Source organism: Bombina bombina, chromosome 6 (genome assembly GCF_027579735.1).
Source record: "Bombina bombina isolate aBomBom1 chromosome 6, aBomBom1.pri, whole genome shotgun sequence".
Taxonomy (NCBI): domain Eukaryota; kingdom Metazoa; phylum Chordata; class Amphibia; order Anura; family Bombinatoridae; genus Bombina; species Bombina bombina.
In genome coordinates this window covers 859,026,182-859,039,973 of record NC_069504.1, presented here as the reverse complement: position 1 = coordinate 859,039,973, position 13,792 = coordinate 859,026,182, and the positions used below count along the sequence as shown (strand labels likewise).

The 13,792-nt window shown below is 40.9% G+C and overlaps 1 protein-coding gene across 1 annotated transcript in view; it reads right to left on the bottom strand.

Annotated features, from left to right (window-relative positions):
• The window catches only part of LOC128664683 (extracellular calcium-sensing receptor-like), a 90,339-nt gene that overhangs the window by 37,341 nt on the left and 39,206 nt on the right, over positions 1 to 13,792 (bottom strand). The gene's annotated exons all lie outside the window — the stretch shown is intronic.

Sequence of the window (13,792 nt, the reverse complement as noted above, 5' to 3'; positions counted from 1 at the left end):
GTATCATAAAACTTCTAGGCTAGTGAATAGACTAGATAACTGGGAATAAGATATGCTCATGTCCAGAACTGACAGAATTAAAATTTAGGTTTTGAAAATCCTCTGCTCTTAAAACACTGGGGGTGGGTCTACACTAAGTATTTCCAGGGCTTTTTTTTGGGGAAAAAAGGTGCCGGTACTCTTTGATAGTCATTGCCCCTCCCACCTCATATGCCCCTCCCGCATCATATGCCCCTCCTCCACCATGACTACATTAGTAATAATAATATTCCTGCTTCTCTAACTAGATCATTATTTATAAGTTTAATTCATAAAGGCACACTAACAGACCATAGTTTAAGGATTACCTTTGGTGAGAGCACACTAATAGCCATGCTCTAATTCAGATATCCTGAAAATATGTGCCCTGCAAACTGGAATTTAGAAACACTAAACTAGATAACCAACTCAGTCATAGTTATAGTATTCTTAATGCCTTTGTCATTTGCAAGGCATAGGCCTGATTGAAATTAGAGTATCAAAGAAAAGTGACACAAAAAGGCCCCAGCTTGAAACTCTGTTTAAAGAGATATGGAAATCAAATTTAAATGTTTATTATTTAGATTTAGAGATATTTTTTTTTCCCTTCAGTTATCTAAATTTACATCTTCCTCTTTTGTCTCCTTGGTTGAAATGTGTGCATGGAATATAAAAGCTATTTTTATATATACAAAATATCTTCAGACAAAATTGGAACATGTATCCCTTTAAAAGTTTCTTGAGTGTTATCTCCTTAGCTGCGACCAATTAGAGACAGATTGTACCAGAGTCACATTTTGTTCCTCCATTAGTATTCTGGTTTAACTTTGTGAATATCTAAAGCCCTCTCACAAACCTTCACCACCCTGTCCACAGAGTGCCACCAGTGATGTCCCAAGTGTCACCAGGCACACCCACAGAGGATTGATCAGGCTATTTCCCATGCTGTCCAATCCACCCTGGCTCCCCATGCCTCTCTTTTTCCTATGAATACACTACAGTGAAATTAAATAATCCCTCACGGTACCTTGCCTGTATAGTCGCCAACACATGACACGTGTTCACACGCCGACTGAACAGCTATTTCCTCCTCACTGCACACAGTCTACTCAACCTTCTATGCCTGAGAGTAGGTGGAGCTGGAGCTGGCTGATGAGATCACTAATATGTGGACCAGAGTCATCCACACCCTGTCCACATATTGCCGATTCAGGGCTCCCAGCTGGATATATACCAAGCACATACCGGCTCCTTCCACTTCACTCAACCCCACTCCACACACTAGAGCACCCCCCAAGTAACTTCAAGTCCAGCCGCCAAGCCAAATAAAAATAATAAATTTATAGGTGGCATCTGGTCCCAACCAGACTGCAGACCCTCTATCCTAATCACCCCCCCTCCTGTTGGAGAAACTGTGGCGGCATTGGCACCCCACTACACACCTGGTGGACTTGTCCCAACCTAAAGGCACTCTGGGGTAAGACCAGTAAGATCTGTTGCTTGATGGGTCTTCCAGAGATAAAGGACCCCGGAATGGCTCTTCTACACTTGGGTCTAGAGAAAGTGCCTCCGCACCAGAGAACCCTTCTTATATACATACTCACCTCAGTTAAAATGGCAATTGCCAGGAACTGGAAAAAAGTGCACCCTCCAAAATGGAATACCTGAATTATGTCAAGTCCATGGAAGACTTTGTCTAGAGAGTCCGGCGCAAGTCGGAAACTTTCTGTCTTGTCTGGGAACCCTGGGAAGCTTACCTACAGAGCCTCAGAGCTAAATCTTAGGATTCCCTGCCCCTTAGTGTCACTGGCCCCTGATACGGGTCCAGGACGGTCTGTCCACCCTTCCCCCCCCCTCCACCCCCCCCCTCCACTCAATGAGCCCAAACCCCCCCCTCCCCCCCCCCCCTCATCTAATATCCTCTCCCCCCTCAAAGGGGGTACTTTAGCCCACGATAGCGCAAGGATGACTGAATCTTGATTTCACTCCTTTGGAGCGGTGGCCCTTGTTGGCCCCTCGCATCCGCTCAACTGCTTATACAGGCAATACCCACATAACAACCGACTACTAGCGTAATTCCGCTTTTATAAAGCAGATCAAAAGGCGGAAAAAACGCCAAAACCTTAACCTACCAACTGACAACGACTCTCCTAACCTGTAAACGCTCCTACTCACTCCTCATTTCACCTCCCACTCAGGTATAGTTTGACCTTTAGATCTGTTAGGAATGGAGGTGAAAACCTGGTTATATTATGCAATATCTATGTCATTTCAATGTAATGCGAGATACCATTCTTGTGATTTCTGTGTTTACTTCATATTTGTAACGTTTGAAAGAGTTGTGATAACCTATGCATATAATAAAAAAATATTTAATAAAAAATAAATAAAAAAAAAAAATAATAAATAAATTTAATTGTCAGTCCGCCGATGATCTCCTTGCTACCAGACGTTATTCTAGGCGTCCTCTGGGTGCAGCGTGCAGTGTCAGAGGCTGTCTTTCATACAAAATGAACTCAACTCCGCCCCATATACAGTCCAATGAAAATTTCCCTGTAGATCTCAATTTTGCTTTGAAGAGGTGCCGGTACAGCGTGCAGAGGTGCCGGTATGGCGTACCGTTGCTTACCGGCAGAAAAAAAGCCCTGAGTATTTCTAATTGCTAATTTTGTAAGAAAACAAGTAAGTTATTTGCTGTTTTTTATATCTTTTTTTTTTTTTCAATTCTTTATTTAAGCAAAGAACAAACATCACTTCTCATCTCAATGCACATAATACCGAAAGGACAAAAAAAAAATAGATTTTTTAATACAAAACATAGAGTTGACCATTGAGCTATAGCAATGAATGTCTTCTTTTTCTATTAATAACCTCATATTCTCCAGCCTTAATGCTCTCCTCTGCCATCTACCCCAAGGTGTCACTAATCCCCCTGCCGCAACCTGTGAGTTCCCCTATAGCGAGACTGTACATAGCTATCAAAGTCAAGTTTCCATTCCCCTCTCAGTTGTGCCTCTAAGATGTAGGTGGTATTTCATATTGGGTACAAAATTTGCAATTGCTGTCCCTGATCCAGTGAGTGTAAGTAAATGTCCCATTTAGTCATAAAGCGACTTGTGCGTTTCTGAGGGTCCCCCAGAGTATCTGCTTGTTCGTAAAGTAATTGCTGGTGTACCTCCCTTCTTAACTGTTGCAGGGTTGGGGCCTCCGAGGTTAGCCAGTTCTTGAAAATGACCTTTCTGGCCTGTAAGATCATGTTATGTGTGAATGCTGTGTTTGTCTTATTTGTATTTTCACATTCCAGAAAGACCAGTGTCTGGGACGTGAATGGTTTCAAGTGTATACCTATCGACCTAAGCCAGTGTTGAATCATTAGACAACTAGTACTCTAGTGACAGATGGTGTCACTGCAGTACTTATAAGAGGCGCCTAGGAGCGGGTATACACACTTAGAAATATGGTATACAGATAATAAGCTAATGAGACAAAATTAATAAGACAAAATTAATAATATAAAAGGTATAAGGGTATACAGACTAATAGTCCAATAGGTGGTGAGTGATGGTAGGGAAGTACTTTGTTGTAGTGACGAATAGTCCCAGATGATATGTATCCAAAGCAACAGGCCGCTCCTCTAGGGTGTCGTGCCACGACACAGGTCAAGGGAATATAAACAAATCAGAATAGAGGGCGCCACATAGTGCAGATCATAAAGTAACTTAAAAAAGTTGCAGGAATGGCAGAAGAATCCTACTCACAAAATGTAGAGCACAGATGTGCAATACCAGCAGTTCGGAACTGCTCGTCGACCGGTAGACCAATAGATGATGTCACAAAAGGGATCCTCGTCTCGCCAGGGAGAGTCCAGAGATACCACGGGCGGGAGTCTGTACAGCAATGGTCAGTCTCACAGGTCCAGAGGCCTGAATGAAGAGTCCACAGCTCCAAATTGGTAGATAAATCCCAGAATAGGGAAAAAGATAGGTCGGTAGCAAATGAGGGGTTAAAAAAAAACTTAAAAAAGTTTATTTAAAAGGATAAAAACAACAGCAACGTGTTTCTCAGTGTAACACACTGTTTCATCAGGCTAGATGTAGGTGGTATTTCGTATTGGGTACAAAATTTGCAATTGCTGTCCCTGATCCAGTGAGTGTAAGTAAATGTCCCATTTAGTCATAAAGCGACTTGTGCGTTTCTGAGGGTCCCCCAGAGTATCTGCTTGTTCGTAAAGTAAATGCTGGTGTGCCTCCCTTTTTAACTGTTGCAGGGTTGGGGCCTCCGAGGTTAGCCAGTTCTTGAAAATGACCTTTCTGGCCTGTAAGATCATGTTATGTGTGAATGCTGTGTTTGTCTTATTTGTATTTTCACATTCAAGAAAGACCAGTGTCTGGGACGTGAATGGTTTCAAGTGGATACCTATCAACCTAAGCCAGTGTTGAATCATACCCCAGTATCTTACCAACTTGGGGCAGTTCCATATCATATAGATTAAGCCCCTTGGACAAGTGCCTAAGGAGTCAGTCTCCCATACTTTGTATAGCATTGGTGTAATGTATGCCATTTCAAGAAGCTTAATGTGGGACTCCAATCAGCCAATAGAATACGAGCTCAATCTAATTGGCTGATCCAATCAGCTAATCGGATTGAACTTCAATCTGATTGGCTGATTCAATCAGCCAATCAGATTTTTCCTACCTTAATTCTGATTGGCTGATAGAATCCTATCAGCCAATCTGAATTCGAGGGACGCCATCTTGGATGACGTCATTTAAAGGAACCTTCATTCGTCATTAGTCGGTCGGTGAGGAAGGATGGCTCCGCGTCGGCTGCTTCAAGATGGACCCGCTCCGCTCCGGATGGAAGAAGATACAAGATGCCGCCTGGATAAAGACTTTGGACCCTCTGGAGGACCTCTTCTTGCCGGATAGGATGAAGACTTCGGACCCTCTTCTGGACAGATCGGTGATACCCGGCTGGGTGAATACAAGGTAGGGAGATCTTCAGGGGCTTAGTGTTAGGTTTTTTAAGGGGGGTTTGGATGGGTTAGATTAGGGGTATGTGGGTGGTGGGTTGTAATGTTGGGGGGGGGTATTGTATGTTTTTTTTTCAGGCAAAAGAGCTGATTTCTTTGGGGCATGCCCCGCAAAAGGCCCTTTTAAGGGCTGGTAAGGTAATAGAGCTGTTAACTTTTTATTTTAGAATAGGGTAGGGCATTTTTTTATTTTGGGGGGCTTTGTTATTTTTTGGGGGGGCTTAGAGTAGGTGTAATTAGTTTAAAATTCTTGTAATCTTTTTTTATTTTTTGTAATTTAGTGTTTGTTTTTGTAATTTAGTGGGTTTTTTTTGTAATTTAGTGTTTGTTTTTGTAATTTAGTTTAGTTGAGGTAGGTAATTGTAGGTAGTTTATTTAATTAATCTATTTATAGTGTAGTGTTAGGTTTAATTGTAACTTAGGTTAGGATTTATTTTACATGTAATTTTGTAATTATTTTAACTAGGTAGCTATTAAATAGTTAATAACTATTTAATAGCTATTGCACCTAGTTAAAATAAATACAAAGTTGCCTGTAAAATAAATATAAATCCTAAAATAGCTACAATATAATTATTCGTTATATTGTAGCTATATTAGGGTTTATTTTACAGGTAAGTATTTAGCTTTAAATAGGATTAATTTATTTATTAAGAAATAATTTATTTCGTTAGATTAAAATTATATTTAATTTAGGGGGGTGTTAGGGTTAGACTTAGCTTTAGGGGTTAATACATTTATTATAGCAGCGGTGAGGTCCGGTCGGCAGATTAGGGGTTAATAAGTGTAGGTAAGGTAGCAGCGACGTTGGGGGGGAGGGCAGATTAGGGGTTAATAAATATAATGTAGGTGTCAGTGACGTTGGGGGCAGCAGATTAGGGGTTCATAGGGATAATGTATGTTGCGGCGGTGTACAGAGCGGCAGATTAGGGGTTAATAATAAAATGCAGGGGTCAGCGATAGCAGGGGCGGCAGATTAGGGGTTAATAAGTGTAAGGTTAGAGGTGTTTAAACTCTGGGTTCATGTTAGGGTGTTAGGTGCAGACTTAGGAAGTGTTTCCCCATAGGAAACAATGGGGCTGCGTTAGGAGCTTAACGCTGCTTTTTTGCAGGGTTTTTTTTCAGCTCAAACTGCCCCATTGTTTCCTATGGGGATATCGTGCACAAACACGTTTTTCAAGCTGGCCGCTACCGTAAGCAACGCTGGTATTGAGAGTTGAAGTGGCGGTAAATTATGCTCTATGCTCCCTTTTTGGAGCCTAACGCAGCCCTTCAGAGAACTCTAAATACCAGCGTTATTTAAAAGGTGCCAGGGAAAAAAAACACGCATAGCTAACGCACCCCTTTGGCCGCAAAACTCTAAATCTAGGAGTAAGCTTTTTCCGCTTCCTGATATTTGGGGCATGCCCCGCAAAAGGCCCTTTTAAGGGCTGGTAAGGTAATAGAGCTGTTAACTTTTTATTTTAGAATAGGGTAGGGCATTTTTTTATTTTGGGGGGCTTTGTTATTTTTTGGGGGGGCTTAGAGTAGGTGTAATTAGTTTAAAATTCTTGTAATCTTTTTTTATTTTTTGTAATTTAGTGTTTGTTTTTGTAATTTAGTGGGTTTTTTTGTAATTTAGTGTTTGTTTTTGTAATTTAGTTTAGTTGATTTAATTGTAGGTAATTGTAGGTAGTTTATTTAATTAATCTATTTATAGTGTAGTGTTAGGTTTAATTGTAACTTAGGTTAGGATTTATTTTACATGTAATTTTGTAATTATTTTAACTAGGTAGCTATTAAATAGTTAATAACTATTTAATAGCTATTGCACCTAGTTAAAATAAATACAAAGTTGCCTGTAAAATAAATATAAATCCTAAAATAGCTACAATATAATTATTCGTTATATTGTAGCTATATTAGGGTTTATTTTACAGGTAAGTATTTAGCTTTAAATAGGATTAATTTATTTATTAAGAAATAATTTATTTCGTTAGATTAAAATTATATTTAATTTAGGGGGGTGTTAGGGTTAGACTTAGCTTTAGGGGTTAATACATTTATTATAGCAGCGGTGAGGTCCGGTCGGCAGATTAGGGGTTAATAAGTGTAGGTAAGGTAGCAGCGACGTTGGGGGGGGGGCAGATTAGGGGTTAATAAATATAATGTAGGTGTCAGCGACGTTGGGGGCAGCAGATTAGGGGTTCATAGGGATAATGTATGTTGCGGCGGTGTACAGAGCGGCAGATTAGGGGTTAATAATAAAATGCAGGGGTCAGCGATAGCAGGGGCGGCAGATTAGGGGTTAATAAGTGTAAGGTTAGAGGTGTTTAAACTCTGGGTTCATGTTAGGGTGTTAGGTGCAGACTTAGGAAGTGTTTCCCCATAGGAAACAATGGGGCTGCGTTAGGAGCTTAACGCTGCTTTTTTGCAGGGTTTTTTTTCAGCTCAAACTGCCCCATTGTTTCCTATGGGGATATCGTGCACAAACACGTTTTTCAAGCTGGCCGCTACCGTAAGCAACGCTGGTATTGAGAGTTGAAGTGGCGGTAAATTATGCTCTAAATTATGCATAGCTAACGCACCCCTTTGGCTGCAAAACTCTAAATCTAGGAGTAAGCTTTTTCCGCTTCCTGATATTTATGTTGTAAGAAGTCACCACCCCCCTTAGCACTGCCTTAGCCGCCTCCCAAAAAAGAAGTGGATTGTCTCTGTGTCTGCCATTTAGGTCATCATACGCTAACCATTCCCCTACCAAGTGATTTTTTAAGTTTGCATCGTGCATCAGATATCTGGGGAAAGACCACCCCTCCCTACCTGTCCTAGTCGATCCCAGACTTAGTTCGAGTGTAATTGGAGCATGATCAGAAAGAGTCGGGCTGTCAATTCCAGTCCTTGTAATTCTCGTGGTCAACGTAGGTGACGTGAGAAAGAAGTCAATTCGCGATAACGTGTCTTTGGTGTGTGTAGTGCATGTAAAGTCCTTTACTTCCGGATTTCTTTCTCTCCATATGTCTATGAGTTGTAATGCATTTTTGAACTTGTTCAATGTTAAAGTGTCACGTTTCACATTATACTGTCTACTGAGGCCTGGTGCTGAGATATTGGGATTCTTATATCTGTCTGCCGGTGTTTGTGGGGCTATATTATAATCACCCCTCCAATATTATGGGTATGTCAGCCATTTTCATAATTGTTGTCCTCATGGTATTCCAAAAATCTTTTTTATGTGTGTGTGGCCCGTAAACCCCCCCCAGAATCAGAGGGGTACCCTCCAACACAGTCTGAAGAAGGACAAACCGTCCCAGCGGATCTATTGTCTTTTGGATAACTTTATAATCCAGATTCTTCCTAAATAAAAAAAGCCATGCCCCTAGCTCTCCTGCTCTCATAGGGAGTATAGATCACTTCACCTACCCACTGCTGTCTACATTTTTCGTGTTCACTAGGTTTCAAGTGTGTCTTTTCCAATATGGCTATATCAACTTTCTTGGTCTTTAGATATTTTAGAATGGCTTTTCGCTTAATGGGCAATGTGACTCCTCCCACGTTCCAAGCTAAAATGTGGACCCCCATATTCAGTCTAACAGTAGTGAGGCCCTCCCCTCTCCCACCTCTCTTCACAAGTGTGGTGAAAGATTGATGATCTAAGCCTCCTCAGTGAAGGTATGGTGTGAGTTTGTGACAGGTACTTACTGTTTGACACCTTGGGGTAGTTCCTATGAATCACACATACAGGCACAAAGAACTACTTCAGAGGTCCTTTAAGAGATAACATCAACAATAAGGCACCAAAGTCGTTAGGTACAATCTAGAAAAAACAGTAAATTAATACAACAGTAAACAACTTAAACTACAAAGTAGTGCAACAATTCAACCCCCCCCCCCCCTGCTTTCAAAAATGATATATGAGAAAAGCTCTAATAGCATAATTAAAAGTATTCAGTCTTTATATGTTCTTGTTTCCTTCTCTGCGTTATTTTCATCTCCTGCGACCAGCAGAATATTGTGTCCAATGGAGAGACCATATCAGTCCTCTGCTTCCTCTATTTCTTCATCATCAATTTGGTTATTTTTTACCAAGGCAAGAGACCTCAGGAAAACCTTGAGCTGGGTGGTATCTTCAAAAAACTTTGTTCCCTGTGGTGTCTGCACCTTAAGTCGAGCCGGATATAATTGGGTGAATGATTCTCCCCTGTCAATAAGTTCCTTACAATAAGGGGAAAACTCTCTCCTCTTCTTGGCTACTTCAGCGGAGTAATCCTGAAATAAATGCAGCTTGCACCCCTCATACTCCAGGCTTGAAGCTTGCCGATATCCTTTGAGAAGCAGTGCTTTATCTTTAAAGTTGAGATATTTTATCATAACCTGCCTGGGGGGGGGGTTAATTCTCCCTCTGTGGAGGCATTCCAACTCTATGTGCTCTTTCAACCACACAGGGTATACTGATATTTGGAAGTTTTAATAGCTGTGGAAGTATCTGTTCTGCAAAGTCAATTAGAGCAGAGCCGGGGATTGACTCAGGAAGACCCACTACTCGAACGCTATTCCTCCTGGACCTATTCTATAGGTCTTCTAGCTTTTCTCTAAGGGCCTTATTTTGTCGTTGCAACTGAGAAACATTCAAAGTAACTTCCCTCTGCTGACTCTCTGTATCTGCCACCTTGTGTTCCACTGTAGCGATTCTTGTTGAGAATATCTTAAGATCTGTTGTGAGAGTATCAAGGTGAGTGCAAAAATATAGCGCTAATAGCTAAAGTAGACCTAGGCCACTCTAAGACAGTCCCCCCAGGATTGTCACAAGTAGAACAAGATAGAAAGAATAAGATGGCGCTAAAGCTAAGATCCCACCACACTTAGTCAAAAATAGTATAGACAACAGAAGGCAAATTAATAACTTTACTTCACAATCTTTAAAATACAGTTTATACAACAAATGGAAATATAGATGAGAATTGATGTGTAAAAAGGGACGTCTCCCTTAATAAAAATAAAAATAAACTGGATTACCACCTTTAAGAAGATAAAAAATATATACTGGAGCTTGATAAAATATGTTCATATATTCGATGAGCGTTAGTTTATTTTTAATATTTTTTATATGTTCATGTTGAGCGCAATAAATTCTTTATCTAACAAAAACACACTACTATAATACTCAACACTATTTTTTGGGAAAGTAAATATGATCTCCTGGTCTAAGCTAAACATACCACCTTAAGTAAAACTACTAGGAATTTGGATCGAATTCCACCTTTTATTGGAAAGCATCACACCAATCAGCACACTCCGATGAATATTTAAACCCTGTCCCGGGAACACACCGGCATCTTGAAAAAGCCCTGTTAACGGGCGAAACGCGTAGATTGATTTCCAGTTGTTCCCTGCAAAGGACTTAATTTTATCTCTTATCTAGGTACCTAGTTCAAGAATATCCAACCCGCGCGTGTTCCACGCTAAGTGCGGGCCTGCGGATTTCACCTCTTGCCTTCGGAATCAAAAACCAAGCACACAAGGAATTGGAGTGACAAGCAGTTTCCATACACGCTGACCGGGTTCAGCCCACGCAAGTAAAGAGCAACACAGCATTGGAGGATACCGCTTACCTGGACATATATCTGACAGTGTAAGTCTAATAAGATCGTATTAATCACTTTGAACTATTAAGTATTACTTAATTAACTATTAAATTATCAATCTTGACTCTAAGGTGTGTATTATGACTGTTTGAACCACATCATAGGGAGTCACACAAGGAATGAGAATACAATTTCTCTATGTTATAACCATCTGATGGACAGTAACACGTTTTTTCCTTGATCAGCCTATATAAGGAACATTGTTTCAAAAGTGTAGCTACTCAATAAAGTTTAGCCAATTTCGCTGGATAACTAACGCTCATCGAATATATGAACATATTTTATCAAGCTCCAGTATATATTTTTTATCTTCTTAAAGGTGGTAATCCAGTTTATTTTTATTTTTATTAAGGGAGACGTCCCTTTTTACACATCAATTCTCATCTATATTTCCATTTGTTGTATAAACTGTATTTTAAATATTGTGAAGTAAAGTTATTAATTTGCCTTCTGTTGTCTATACTATTTTTGACTAAGTGTGGTGGGATCTTAGCTTTAGCGCCCTCTTATTCTTTCTATCTTGTGAGAGTATCAAGGCCTGTCTGCAATTGTTCTATCTTTGGAAGAAACAGCGCTGAAAGCTGGGATACTATTGGATGTGTATCTTGTAATGCAAGATCTGGCATCTCAGGGGAGGTGGATGGTGGAGGATGTACTTCCACTTGACTTTTAAGCCTCCTATCTTGCTGATGTTGTTTGCTGGCCATTTTGTCAGTTTTTTTGTTGTATGGCATAAAGTATTTTTGCATACAGAGGTATGAGCACTTCCCACGCCGGATTCAGCAATATGATAGACAAATGGGTTTAAGGGGGCCCTCAGGCCAATGTGCCTCCGCCAGAGAAGTACCCCAATGCCCCACTATATAGCTATACACACACACAGTCTCTCCAATGGAAGTTGAAGTTTATGATTTACCTCTGCTAGTTTGAACAAAAAAAAGGGATGTTAGCAGAGAACGTTAGCTAAGTCAGCAGATTCATTTGACTGAAGATGTTGTGACAGGGGGTTCTCAGGGGGGGTACATGTAGCTTACACCATCTTCATTGCCATCGTTCTTACAGGAGAAAGAAAACCTCGGTGGGGATCGAGTAGCAATATGCCACCTCTTATCTCACTCTCTCCTGTCTTCCTTAACTAAGGTATTCTCTTCCCCTACTTGATATAAGGGTTTCCAGGGGGTCAAATCTGCCCACACGTTGCTCCAATAAGCCCAGGCCTCCCACTGCTTCGTAGTGTAGGTATTGTTAGGCCTTTAAGTTCTAATAGTGGACAGGCGGGGTGTACAATCGCTCAGTCCCCTGCAGTGTCAATACTAGGTGTCTGAGGTCTTTTATTGTATTTATGCAAAGTTTATAATAAAGTGAGCGCTATCCTGGATCGCTGTGACTTATGTGTAGAGCTAGCTACTCACCAGGAATATGTTAGTGTGGCGTTTGTGGATCTCACTTATTGTTTAACACTTTCGGCCGTGAGGCAAGATGGCTGCCGTCCACTTGTTACGCAGATTATATTCAGTAAGTTGCGCTTCTTGCGGTCGCTTTGTGCACCTCAGCTCCGTCTGTCAGATGCTGTGGCTGGCAGAACTAATGCTCCTCTACCTCCCTATACCTCCAAGATTACCCCAGGAGACTTTTATTTCCTCCGGTCGCCGCCGCGACCTCTTATCCGATGTTCAGTCAATGCGACTTGCCAGTGAGGGAGTTGGTTGAACTCACTCCTTGCTTAATTAAGGTCCGGGCAGGTGTAGACGAAAGTCCCTGCCAAGGAATAAAGCTTATCGGGCTAAATACAGGACTTAGTCTTAGATTTGGGAGCTGGTATGCACGGAGCTCTCCACTCTTGCTTCCATCCGTTAAGCCCACCCACCGGAAGTTGTTTTTTATTTCATTTTATATTTACTTTGATTTAACATATTTGTTTTTTTTTACCAAATGAGTACTGTTTAATATCCCTTTAATAAAGTCCAGCAAGAGCAAAGTTAAATAATTTTCCTAATACTTGAATTACATTACTTCCGTGATACAAAGTTTTTGCAAATTCCTAAATCTCAAGTAATTGAGCAACACTATAACATTGCCCTATTTATTTCCTTGTATCTATTCTAAATACTCTACTTAGTTTATACAAATATGACATATACTTCTTCAAGAAAAGATTAATTCAGATACTCCTTCTGCATACACTAAAGCTAACCAGAGGAATCTTACGCCTAGATTTAGAGTTTTGTCGGTAAAAATCCGCGTAGCTAACGCTGCTTTTTTCCCCAACGCACCCTTAAGACAACGCTGGTATTTAGAGTTGTCTGATGGGCTGCGTTAGGCTCAAAAAAGGGAGCCTAACTTAGCTCCACTTCAACCCTCAATACCAGCGTTGCTTACGGTAGCGGTAAGCAGCTAAAACGTGCTCATGCACGATTTCCCCATAGGAAACAATGGGGCAGTTTTGGCTGAAAAAAAACCTAACACCTGCAAAAAAGCAGTGTTCAGCTCCTAACGCAGCCCCATTGTTTACTATGGGGAAACACTCTCTAAGTCTGCACCTAACACCCTAACATGTACCCCGAGTCTAAACACCCCTAACCTTACACTTATTAACCCCTAATCTGCCGCCCCCACTATCGCTGACCCCTGCATATTATTATTAACCCCTAATCTTCCACTCCGGACACCGCCGCAACCTACATTATCCCTATGAACCCCTAATCTGCTGCCCCTAACACCGCCGACCCCTATATTATATTTATTAACACCTAATCTGCCCCCCCAACGTCGCCGCTACCTTACCTACACTTATTAACCCCTAATCTGCCGACCGGGCCTCGCCGCCACTATAATAAATGTATTAACCCCTAAAACCGCCACACTCCCGGCTTGCAAACACTATAATACATTTTATTAACCCCTAATCCGCCCTCCCTAACATCGCTGCCACCTACCTACAATTATTAACCCCTAATCTCCCGCCCGCACTGTCGCCGCTACTATAATAAAGTTATTAACCCCTAAACATAACTCTAACCCTAACCCTAACACCCCCCTAACATAAATATAATTTATAATAAACGAAATAATATTCATAAAATTAACTAAATTATTCCTATTTAAAACTAAATACTTACCT